General features: G+C 41.3%; 1 long non-coding RNA gene across 1 annotated transcript in view; it reads left to right on the forward strand.

Annotated features, from left to right (window-relative positions):
• The window catches only part of LOC144889302 (uncharacterized), a 30,400-nt gene extending 29,859 nt beyond the window's left edge, over nt 1–541 (forward strand). Inside the window, exon 4 of the long non-coding RNA XR_013621685.1 lies at nt 469–541. This is a non-coding gene — a long non-coding RNA (uncharacterized LOC144889302). The remainder of the gene's footprint in view (nt 1–468) is intronic.
• The last annotated feature ends 11,975 nt before the right edge of the window (nt 542–12,516 follow it).

Here is a 12,516-nt window from a genome sequence, read left to right on the forward strand (position 1 = left end):
TTTTCTTTTCTTTTTTTCTCTTATTTTTATCTCCCCTTTTTTCCTCTTTCTTTATTTTTTTTATTTTTCTTTTTTTATTATCTTTTTTCTCTTTTTTTTTTCTTTTCTTTTTTCTCTTATTTTTCTCTCCCATTTTCCCCCTTTTTTCCTCTTTATTTCTTTTTTATTTTTCTCTTTTTCATTGTTCTCTTGAAAATTGACAATGCTTACTGATTGAAAGTCCTTTACATTAACATTATCTATGGATGATAATGCAATGTACAACATCTCCGTTTAAACCCTCTGCTATTGCTCCGTTTTGGGATCTAAGCACCGGACAAGGTTAATGCCCTGTTGATGTTGAAGTGGTGGTTTCCTTACTTCTGTTTAATCGCGACACGCTCTTTGCCGGATAAATTTGTAGTCACGCCGCGTCTGTGCTTTGTTTTGTGCACGCATGGAAAATAATGAAGGATTATTCTTTCGCAGGTTGATCTCGCACCATCTCTGATGGCCAGGCTGATCTTGGAGCGCTTTATGACCGCCACCAACGGAAAACCTCGTAAGTTGAATGCTATCGCACCTATTAAAATGTCTTTTTGCTCTATAATACTCGGAGTGTACTCTTTTGTGGAAACCTGGTGGTGAAGGTTAAAGTTGTAAATCAAATTTAAAGGCTACTCCTTGGTTTTATCTGTCGGTTTATCATCGGCAGGAAAATATGCTTTGGTTTGCATTTGATCGTCAAGCCCGCATTGTTTATCTTGATGAACAAGGACGACGAAGACGGAAATGATGAAGAAATCGGATTTTTCTGTACTGTTTTTTTTGTCTTGTTAAGACATTTTTTGTTTCGTGGCTTTCTTCATTTATTCCATCGTTGCTATCTTCTTAGTTCAGTAGTGTTATTGAAATCGAATATGTGATTCGTACACGGCCGAGCGATACAACCTGCAGAATCCACGGTCACAATTTGCATCGCTACAGCAGACCAGGAACATATTTTGTGGTCATGTGATCACTTAGACATGTAAACATGTGTGAGTTGCATGCAACTATTCCATAATGGAAACTAAATAGTCCTTTCTCCCATGTTCTTTTTGGGAAATATACCCAGGCAATTTATTGTGTTACAAAAAAAAGGGATGTGACATCCTGCAGAACACAGAAGATAACAGAATTGGTAACTATCGGATTTACCACCTTGTATTCCTTATTATAAAGCAACTACTTGCAGGAAATAGGAATACCGAGGCACACAGCACTTACAGTAAGTAATCAGGTGATATCCAATCGATTGGAACACCTGCAGCACCCATATCCACATAGCATATAATATACATACAATGTACATAACACATACTATGACAATATGACATATCAGTGGAGCTAACATTCCCAGACCATAGCTAAATCCACGCTCATGCTACATCAAGACTCGAGACTAGGCCGCAACTCAAAAAGCAAGTTTCCAAATAACCCCGCAAATGTGCATCGTCTCCGATTTACAATGATGCAATGCAAGTTCGCTTATATATGATCGATCATGGCGCTGACACAAATAATAATACATGTAAGTTAAAATACATATAGTAATGCAGTTACCGTCTTTCTGTTCAATCGACCACCCCGTATGTCGTCACAACCGTCTGGGCGGAAATACAGATCACCTGACATCTGCGTTAGATCATGTGACCTGGCATGCACTTTATGATACGGAGTAACAAAAGCAATTCAATTCTAACTGCCTGTCATTTTAAACGTGACCTGTTGTTGTTGTTGTTGTTCTTGTTGTCATTTTAATCATGTGATAAATCATGGTAAAATATTACTGTTCGCATATTTGATATCATTTCGAGTAAAGCAGAAATATTTCATCGACTTCACAAAAGGGCACGGCTACCGAGGGCTTGTGTAGTGGGCTCATCCTTCAACATCGTGGCCGCAGTGATGAACCGGTCCATTTTTTGTATACAGAATCGAGGGCCGTGAAAGAGCTAACATTTAGCACACAAACAAATCAAACAGACAAACAAAGTATATGCAAAGGGGAGCGGAAGACAAGATGGGGAGAGAAGAGGACCAGAGAGAGCTGGGGGAGCAAGGCCGGAGAGGAGTCGGTAGAAGATGGAAAGACCACCAACCTGCCCGCGTTGAGTGAGTGAAACGCCCTCGGAGATGGCTTCATCGCAGGAGATTCCAATGATTCTGAACGCTTTGGTTTCAACAGCGTGAAGCCGAGCTAGGTGCCATTGCTGGAATCGGAACATTTATGGAAAACCACCTCTGGAAAGCACAACCCTGGTTCCAAGGAGGCCAGAATGGATTGAGGCCAGAGACATGTGTAACATATTGTGACGTGTAACAGACGTGTGCAGTTTCCCCGATCACAGATGCTTTTGAGTTCAAGCAAGATGCACCTGCTTTCCACACGAACAATCCTCTGTGTGGGCTTCAGCAGTAGGTCATCTGTACAGAAACCATTTTAAATGTAAATAACAAATAAAATTGAGCAAAGAAACGATCAACTAGGCCTGTATGGTGTATGACCGGCTACATTAAATGACTGTGACTTTGCCTATCTCTCCTGACCCATCCCAAGCCCACTCCAGTCTTCTATCTAAATCGGCCGAGTATCTGTGGGATGTCTGGTAATGTTGCACCTACCCACAGCTACCGTTATTTCTGAATCAAGTATGCAGTGCGCTCAGCAATTGAAATGGTTAAAATGACCACACACTCCTTGTGTGATCCATGTTGCATTGCCTTGGATCTCTAATTCACATCTAAGGTCGGTCTATCCATTATGAAGGCTTTTCGATACTTTTCCTTGCTTAGTAGTGTAATATTTCCAAACCCTGGACATGAAGAACAATAAATGAATGAATGAATGAATGAATGAATGAATAAATAATGTGATGTATTAGGAATGGAAGGCCAGCAAATCGCGGCCTGATGAGAGGAAAGGCAAGCACATGAGGAACCAGGTACAGAATGCCTGCCCGTACGTCTTCAAACTTTGTGAACATTATTTGTTTAGGCAAAGCTTGCTCATTCACATTACGTGCACACGAGTCATCAGAATAATTTTCCAGAGACTAAACTTCAGACTTTTGTACACTGCTCCTTTCCTATTCCATCTCCAGGCGTTGCATGATGTCATCGCACGCTGAAATAAGAACTCGGTTTTTACTCCTCCGTTTATTGTACACCGCACCTTTCCTATGCCATCTCCAGGCGCTGCATAACATCATTGCCGGGTGAAAGGGGGCTTGGCAATGACGCACGCTGAAAGGGAGTACTCAGTTTTCACTCTGGTTGTTTGTGTTTCTTTCTTGTTTTCTTGTTTGTCTGGGCAATATCTCAGCCATCATTTGAGCTAGGAAGCTGAAATTTTGGCACAATAGTGAGCAAGTACTTTGTCAAAAACGGTATTTTTTGGTTTTTTGATTAATCAATCAAAGAAAAACTTTCTTTTCTGGGCATTATCTCAGGCACCTTTTGACCAAGGAAGCTGATATTTGTACATGCCAATGACCAAGTGATTTGGCTGTAAAGGCTATTTTTGATTCATTGATTAATCAATTAATCGATTAATTATGTAATTATTTGATTAATGACTCCCATTTTTTTTTAAGTTACAGATTCGGAGGAAATTGTCATGGCTTATGTATTATATTAGCCAATTGATTAATTATTTAATTTTCTTATGATTATTATTTATTTATTTTCATTAGCAGTCATTTATTTATTTTCTTTCTCATCTGGGCAATATCTCGGGCACCTTTTGAGCTAGGAAGCTGATATTTGGACATGACGACCAAGTGATTTGGCTGTAAAGGGTATTTTTGATTTATTGATTCGTCAATTAATCGATTAATTATTTAATTATTTGATTAATGACTTGATAAATTAGTTTTTTTAAAGTTACAGATTCAGATGAAATGGTGGTGGTTTATGTATTATATTCGCCAATTGATTAACTATTTGTTGTTTTTATGATTATGATTTATTTATTTTCATTATTAATCATTTATTTATTTTCTCTCTCATCTGAACAATATCTCAGGCACCTTTTGAGCTACGAAGCGGATATTTGGACATGACAATGACCAAGTGATGTGGCCATAAAGGATATTTTTGATTTATTGATTAATCAATTAATCGATTAATTATTTCTTGATTCATTATTTATTTATTTAATTTTGTTATTAGTGTCTTTTTTTTCTTTTTTCTTTGTATTCAAGATCGAGCCTCGTGAAAGAGCTAACATTAATGACACAAAAAATCAAACAGACATATAAAACATATAAGGGGAGCGGTAGAGGGAGAGAGAGGAGAGACAAGATGGGGAGAGAGGGGGAAGCACACAAACACAACATTTGAGAGCAGGGACATCGGGAGATCTGTGGGAGGGAGAGGGCTTGGGGGGAGGAGGTGTGGAAGAGGGGGGGGGGGGTGGGATAAATATAAAGCACATGGACACTGCAAGGACTTCCAGGAAAGAAGTTGGTATTTCGAAAAAGTGGATCTGGGGTAAATTAGCAGTGGTAGAAAAGATCAAGGTTTTGGATGGGGGAAGATAAGAGATGGTGGTGAACAGCTGTTTTAAAGACCTGGAGGGAGGAGTGGGATTGAAGAGAGTGAGGGAGTTTGTTCCAGAGGTGGGAGAAAAGAGGAATGAAAGAGTGAAGGTGAGCAGAGAGTCTTGATTTTGGAAGTTTTAACCATAAGAGGGTTGCTGGCAAATATTGTAAGACCTGCAGGAATGTTTGGGGGACAGAGCACAGAGAGAGAGAGCTGTGGGAGCAAGGCCGGAGAGGAGTCGGGAGAAGACAGAAAGACCACCGACCTGCCTGCGGTGAGTGGGTGAAAGGCCCCTCGGAGTTAGCTTCATCGCGGGAGATTTCAATGATTTTGAAAGCTTTGGTTTCAACAGCGTGAAGCCGAGCTAGGTGTGAGGCAGGAACACCGGCCCAGATGGGAGAACAGTATTCCATTGAGCTGCAGTTGAAAGCCTTGTATGTGGTGAGGAGCTCAGGTGTGCCAAGGAAGGACTTCGCATGACGGAGGATGCCCAGTCGGCGACTCAGCCAACTTGGAAATGTGGTTTTCCCAGGAAAGATAATGGCAGATATTGAGACCCAAAAGATTGAGTGACAGAACTTCTTGGAGAGGATTGTTCAGAAAGTAGATGGGAGGGTTGTCCAGTCGGTCTTTTCGGAGAGACATAGTAAGAGTGTGAGATTTGTCAGGATTGAAAGACATGTTCTACTTGTTTGACCAGTCTGATTTTGTCCAGGTCTGCAGAGAGTGAGGAGGCTGCAGACTGCCGATCTGAGGGATGAGGAATGGAGCGGCAGAGAGTGGAGTCATCAGCAAAGAGATAGAGAGGATTTTCAAGAGAGTCGGAGAGATCATTGATGAAGACCAGAAAAAGTACAGGGCCCATAACACTGCCTTGGGGTACTCCAGCCTGAACAGGAATGGGGGATGAGAGAAATCCATTCAGGGCCACACGTTGACTACGGCCAGAGAGGAAGTCCGCAAGCCATGCGTGGAGATTTCGATGGATACCATAGGAGGAGAGTTTGGAGTTTGGAGTATTTATTTAATACTGGAGTGGTGTACTTTGAATCAGTGAGTGTATCTGTACTTGTTTTCTTTTTTTTTCTACTTTCTGCTTATTTTTGGAGCTCAAAACCCCTTCCTTGTTTGTTATATCACAGGTTTGTCTATTATTTGTCTATAGATGTTACATATTGTGTCCATACATTGCTTTTTGTGCTCTTTGGTCACTCCCACCACAATAATATTTAAGTTGCAATGTATTTTACAATATATTTATAGAAGAAAATGATGTAAGTGTTAGTGCAAAAGTGCAAGTGTTAATTTCAAGCATGTGTCTAATAGCCATGCTTGTCAAGACATACAACCTGGTAAGAACTGCCCAGGTGGGCAGACCCTACCGAAGTTTTTACCTAACAATCGGTCTGACCAAGCAAAAATTTAAATTTTGTGTGCATGCCTCCGCATGAACCATCCCTTCAGTCCTCAGGAATTTGGTGACGATGAGAGAGAGAGAGAGAGAGAGAGAGAGATAGAGATAGAGATAGAGATAGAGATATAGAGATAGATATGATGAATATAGAGCCTTTGATTGATGCAGTGAAGAGAAACAGGTTGAGATGGTTTGGTCATGTGTTGAGGAAGGATGAAAGTGACTGGTTGAGAAGAGTGATGGAAATGAATGTAGAAGGAAGTAGAGGACGGGGAAGACTGAGAAAGACTTGGCTAAAGATGGTGGAAGAAGTAATGCGGGCAAGGGGGTTAACAAGGGGAGATGCAGAAAATAGGGCAAAATGGAGAAGATTGTCACGGGGACCGCAAGGCTAACCCCCGCTCTTGTAGGGAAAATGGCCTTAAAATGCCTGTTGTTGTTGTTGTTGTTGTTTGATCGAGAACACACTCGTAATCATATACCAAATCTCGTACCTTGCTTCGATCATACGGGTTGCTTGGTTACTGGAGCCCCACTCCCCATCCCAAATCTCCAGTCCCCATAGTTACCACAGAAGTTTGAGGGTGTGTCGCTGAGGAGGCGGAATAAAAGTAAAGCACAGCTAATCAAAAAGCTGTAAAGCCTTGCATCAAAAAGTCCCATGTGGCTTGTGGAAGGGCTAGGAGCCTTCATTAACAAACGTTTTATGGGTGGGCTCTGAGCTCAACAACCACCTCAGCTCAGCGACCATGGGCTTAAATCTGCACTCTCATTCGATGCTAGTCAATGTAATACCAATTACTGCTTGATGCTCCTTTAACTAGGTGCATTGGCCTTGTTAATGCTCACACGCAGCAGCCAGCAGCAGTTCAACGTACTCTGGCCTGCTCAAGGAACTGAGAACGATTAGCAAGTTCCACGGAACTGGAAAGGATAAGCAAATTTAATTAGTTAAACCATTTTAATTGTGAAAAAGTATTTGTACTTGTAACCGGTGATTACTTGTAATGTGGGTAAAATGTATCTTTAACTTATTACAATACTAATATGTAAGACCTGTCGCTTTGCTTATGGAAATACCAATCTTTGCTGCGATGGCTAATCTATGGGGGAAGAAAAAGAAAAAAACGATTCCTGGGAGATCCTGCTCTCCGTGCAGGGATAACCAAGGTGTTGGCATTTTCAGTTTTCACACACGTATCCATGTAGCCTGGTGTTGGCTTAGCGGTTATGGTGCTGGCTTGGGATCCTAGGATCCTGGGTTTGAATCCCGGTCCTTCGCTGAATTAACGCCAGGGGGGTTGACTCGGCCTGTCATCCTTCCGAGGTTGGCAAATCGAGTACCAGTTCACTGGTAATTCCCTGTGTGTCGCAAGAGGCGACTAACAGGGTTGGCGGCAGGAAGGGCATCCGGCCATAAATCATTGCTTCAAAAAGGGTACCATGGTGCCCGAAAAAGGCCAACCCCTGCTCTGCGGAGAAAAATGACCTCTAAAGGTGGTTCTACACACGTGTCCATGTACTCATAAAAATATATATACAGTGGAACCTTGACTTACGAGTTTAATTCGTTCCGTGACCGAGCTCGTAACTCAAATTGCTCGTATCTCAAATCAAATTTCCCCATTGAAATGCATTGAAATGCTATTAATCCGTTCCAGCCCGCCAAAAACCACACCAATTTTTTTTTAAATATACAGTATATATAAAAATATCTCGCGCTTTATATTTCACCTGTATGCAGCATACAAGTTGGCAGGATGACCTGGACTGGAGGTACGCACACTTGACTCTAAAGTCTAAACTGTCCAGCCTGGGTTTGAATCCCGACCCAGCTATAACCTGTCATGGGTGAATCACAGGCAGGGTGATTCATCAATGTGTGTACCGCTAAACTGGGCGCCCCGTTTGCGTCCCATTAGTTGTTGGATGTTAAGGATCTCACCGTGTTTTCCACAAAGAGAAGGCGAGCTATCGCCGGCACTCTGAACAAGTTGTGGCCTGGCATGGCATGAACATGAAAACATGAACATGAACATGAAATGTTCGACATGAACATGAAATTTTCCGAAATAACAAAAATGCGAAAACAAAAATGCAGCGCTATACGACAGAGATACGTACTGTACTTGAACGGCAAGATAACCACGTGACCAGAACCTACCTGGCGGCGTAAACTCGAAATAACCAAAATGCGAAAACAAAAATGCAGCGCTATACGACAGAGATACGTACTGTACTTGAACGGCAAGATAACCACGTGACCAGAACCTACCTGGCGGCGTAAACTCGAAATAACCAAAATGCGAAAACAAAAACGCAGCGCTATACGACAGAGATACGTACTGTACGTGCACGGCAAGATAACCACGTGACCAGAACAACCCACCTGGCGGCGTGAACTCGAAATAACCAAAATGCGAAAAAAAAAATGCAGCGCTATACGACAGAGATACGTACTTGAACGGCAAGATAACCACGTGACCGGGTGGCGAAAGCTCGTAACTCGGATCTCGCCTCGCATCTCAAAGCAATAAACTGCCGGAGCGACGGCTCGTATCTCGAAAAACTCGTAAGTTGGGGCACTCGTAAGTCAAGGTTCCACTGTATATGTATATTTAAAAAAATTAATAATATTTGGCTTACAGACACTCCCAGGAGTTACCCGAATCCACCGTAGTTGGATTTATTGAAATCCGTTTATCCTTTCTCAGGTTATAACACGACAAACAAACAGACAGACACGGCTCCTTTTATAATATGTATGGTCGCCATGACCAAATACTGTTTTAACAAGTGACGTAAAAGGTTGAAAATTGATGTACTCCGAAACTCATGAAGGTAAATACACATTTATGAGCACTTTGATATGCACAATTTTTATATGATAATTAATTTTACACATTGTACAGTGTTCTCTAAGAAACAATCTTTTTGATGACCCATATGCAGAGGGTGTATTGTTTAATAGTATTAGAAGTCAAAATCATGTCTCGTCCCACTTGAAGACCACTGCTGGAAACGTAGGACCTCTGGGTTTGTTGTTTTCAGACTAAAATCACCAGTGAGTTGCATTTTTAGCCTCACCCGTTCCTGGACGGACAGTGAGTGTGTGTGAGCCTATTGTAATTGGTCTTCAAGTGGGAATCAAGTGTAATCAGTGAGTGTGTGCTTCCACACGCTGATCTACCAGAGAGTTAGGAGTTGCATTTTTTTTTTTTAAAGCTTTGCCCATTCACTAACTTACAGAAGAGGCTATTGTAATCGTCTGTGCATCAGTGTGTGTGAGTCCGCACACTGATCTCCAGAGAGTTGTGAGTTGCATTTTTTAGCTTTGCCTGTTCATGGACAGACAGAAGAGGCTATTGTAATCGGCTGTGCATCAGTGAGTGTGTGAGTCCGCACGCTGATCTACCAGAGAGTTGTGAGTTGCATTTTTTTTTTAGCTTTGCCCATTCACTAACTTACAGAAGAGGCTATTGTAATCGGCTGTGCATCAGTGAGTGTGTGAGTTCGCACGCTGATCTACTAGAGAGTTGAGTTGCATTTTTTTTTTAGCTTTACCCATTCACTAACTTACAGAAGAGGCTATTGTAATCGTCTGTGCATCAGTGTGTGTGAGTCCGCACGCTGATCTACCAGAGAGTTGTGAGTTGCATTGTTTTTAGCTTTGCCCATTCACTAACTTACAGAAGAGACTAAATTGTAATCGGTCTGTGTATCAGTGAGTGTGTGAGTTCGCACGCTGATCTACCAGAGAGTTGTGAGTTGCATTTTTTAAAGCTTTGCCCATTCACTAACTTACAGAAGAGACTAAATTGTAATCGGTCTGTGTATCAGTGAATGTGTGAGTCTGCACGCCGATCTACCAATGAATTGCATTTTTAGCCTCACCTGTTACCAGATGGACAAGATAGGCTATTATAATCAGTGAGTCTGTGAGTCCGCATGTCAATCTACCAGTGAGTTGCGAATTGAATTTTTTTTTTTAGCTTCACCCGTTCATTCATCTACAGAAGAGGCTATTGTAATATATCTGTGTATCAGTGAGTGTTACTTTCCTAATATCGATGATTTATTCTCACATCTATTGTAATCTAGAGACACGGTGAGGCTCTGCATTGTTAAATGCTCCATTTTCTTCCATTTTTACCCTCGTCAGAGAAGAGGGTATTGCACGTGAGTCCGTTTGTTTGTTTGTCCGCACAGAATAAATATTATTTTCTCTGCAACCGTTGGTCCGATTGACAGGAAATTTTCACCTTAGGTGCAATAATGATGACGTCATCGGTCACGTGGTTCGGTCGCCATCTTAGAAAACCCGAAAAACTTTGCACCTCTATCTCCGAAAGCGCTGAATAGAAAAAATTGAGACATTGCTCATTGTAAATAACTCTCCATGTGGAATAACATGTGTTAATGATGATGCCATAGGTGCCTCCATTATGACGTCATAATTCAACAAGTGTAAAACTTAATGCGATCAAGATGAAATTTATTGAGCATCATCTAGGGTTAAATTGGTGGAGAAAAAAAAACTAATGATGACGTTATCGGTCACGTGGTTTGGCCGCCATATTTGTTTTAACCCAAAAGCCTTTCAAAAAACCACTGAAAACACGTCCTGGCGAGGGTCTGCAGTCTTTGATTGCTCTTTCTTGTTTTTACTGCGATTGTTGTTGTCGGTTGTTTAGGTTTGTAATCCAAAAACATTTAAATGTGATCTGTCTCGACTCTGCTCAGCTGATCTATTTTAGAGATCATAAAATTAGAGCTAAGTCCTTTGGTGATTGACAAGGCTTTTTCTTGGCTATCCGGATGTTGGTTTGAAGACCATATCTTGGTTACAAGATATGTTGTAATTGTTTCTTGTTATAATTGGCAATTTGGTAACGAGTTATTTCTTTCTTCATTTATTTTTTCCAGTTTATATGATCTTTTCATCTTTTTGTCCTGGAACTTTATCATTTTGGTTATCTTTGCTGTCTTTAGGCTTTCCGGCAAAAAGGGGAATTTAATATTTTCCTAACTCGGCATTAAATTTCCAACGACTAATGAGTTCACCAAGAAAATCAGGTGATTTGACGTTAAATTAGCCAACACCGCTCTTAGGAACATGCTTTTCACACTATCCCTCAACTCGGTTATTGACTATCGGTAGGCCAGCCCCGCAAAATAATTTTGATACGAGTTCAACACTTAACGACTAATATTGGTTGCAACTCGGTCTGGAAAGAAAAAAAGGACGTAGTCAAAACATTTGATTGTATCTCAAATAGTTCTGCAGCACACTACGACTGAGGCAACTGTGGTTTTGTGGTCACTCCCAACGGTCATGATGTATTAAAGGTGATGAATGAATGTCTGCTCTCGATTGATTAACCTTGTTCCGTGTTTAACGTGGTTTTTCGAAACAGTTTGGTTTGGCTAAAAGTGGTAACACTCAGTTTCCTTTTTTTATTTGTTTGTTTGTTTCTTTTTATTTTTAGTCTTATTATTCGTAATAAAATCTTTGCTTGCAGCACTAATGTAGCATCAAATGCCCTCGCAACCTGTTTGTTTGACATCTGTTTCAGGTTAAGACGCAGCACGGCGGAGCGCAGGTACAATTTGGCATTGCTAAAGCGGCTAAGCATGCGCTGCGAGCAATAGAGGCCTTCGGAGCAGGCCGTAGAGAGTTTATTAAGAAAGTCAAAACAAATAAAGCTAGCGGCATCGGTAAAATTATGCGACCACTGCGGTTTCCTCTCGTAATATGCTATTTTGTGATGCTCCGAAGTCCGAACATGTGCTTTGCAAATCGAACGGTTCAACCTTTCCCGTTTTCTAACCCTTCCTGCCGTCGTGTTTATACCGTTTCTTTGCTTATGGAGAACCGCCCGACTTCTATACACAAATCTGGTCGAATAGCTTACCATATATTTCATCTTCTTTGAGGAAATGCATGCAGCTTCGCCGTGGAGGGTGGCTTTGAAGCCTGACCTTTCTTTTAAAGTCTATGATGGGGCTTTTGACGTACGAGTATATCACGGCAGACTATGTTTTATGATTTTTTTTTCTTGTCTGTACCTTTTACTTTGAGTGCAGTTACAGGCCATAAATACAGCATGAAACAGGGGTTTTGGGCTGTTGAAGCATTGTGCTTCGCTGTTAGTGATAGTGGAACCTTTAAAGTTGCAGCCATCCTGTTAATGAGGACACGATAAAAGGTTTTTATTTATTTGTTCTCTCTGCTGCGGGGTTCTTTCTTGCAGACAAATGTGTATGTGTCTGTTACTCAGATGAAGTGTTTTCCTCCTCTCTTTGTGCAAACATAAATATTGTTTTGAAAGAGTCTTAGGCACTACAGATCAGCCTGCCGGACATGGAAATGAATGAGTGAACCACATCTGAGCTAGTGTGCACACATCTGGACAATGCATCGCCTCGTTTCTCCACATGCCGATTGTCCTATCTAATCTCTCATGATGGCTTGCAGGGGTGTGTGTGTGTGTGCGTGTGCGCGTGCGCGCCTTAAGTTTTATATACAGTATTGT

This window comes from Myxine glutinosa, unplaced genomic scaffold, assembly GCF_964187855.1.
Source record: "Myxine glutinosa unplaced genomic scaffold, kmMyxGlut1.1 SCAFFOLD_2405, whole genome shotgun sequence".
NCBI classification, from domain to species: domain Eukaryota; kingdom Metazoa; phylum Chordata; class Myxini; order Myxiniformes; family Myxinidae; genus Myxine; species Myxine glutinosa.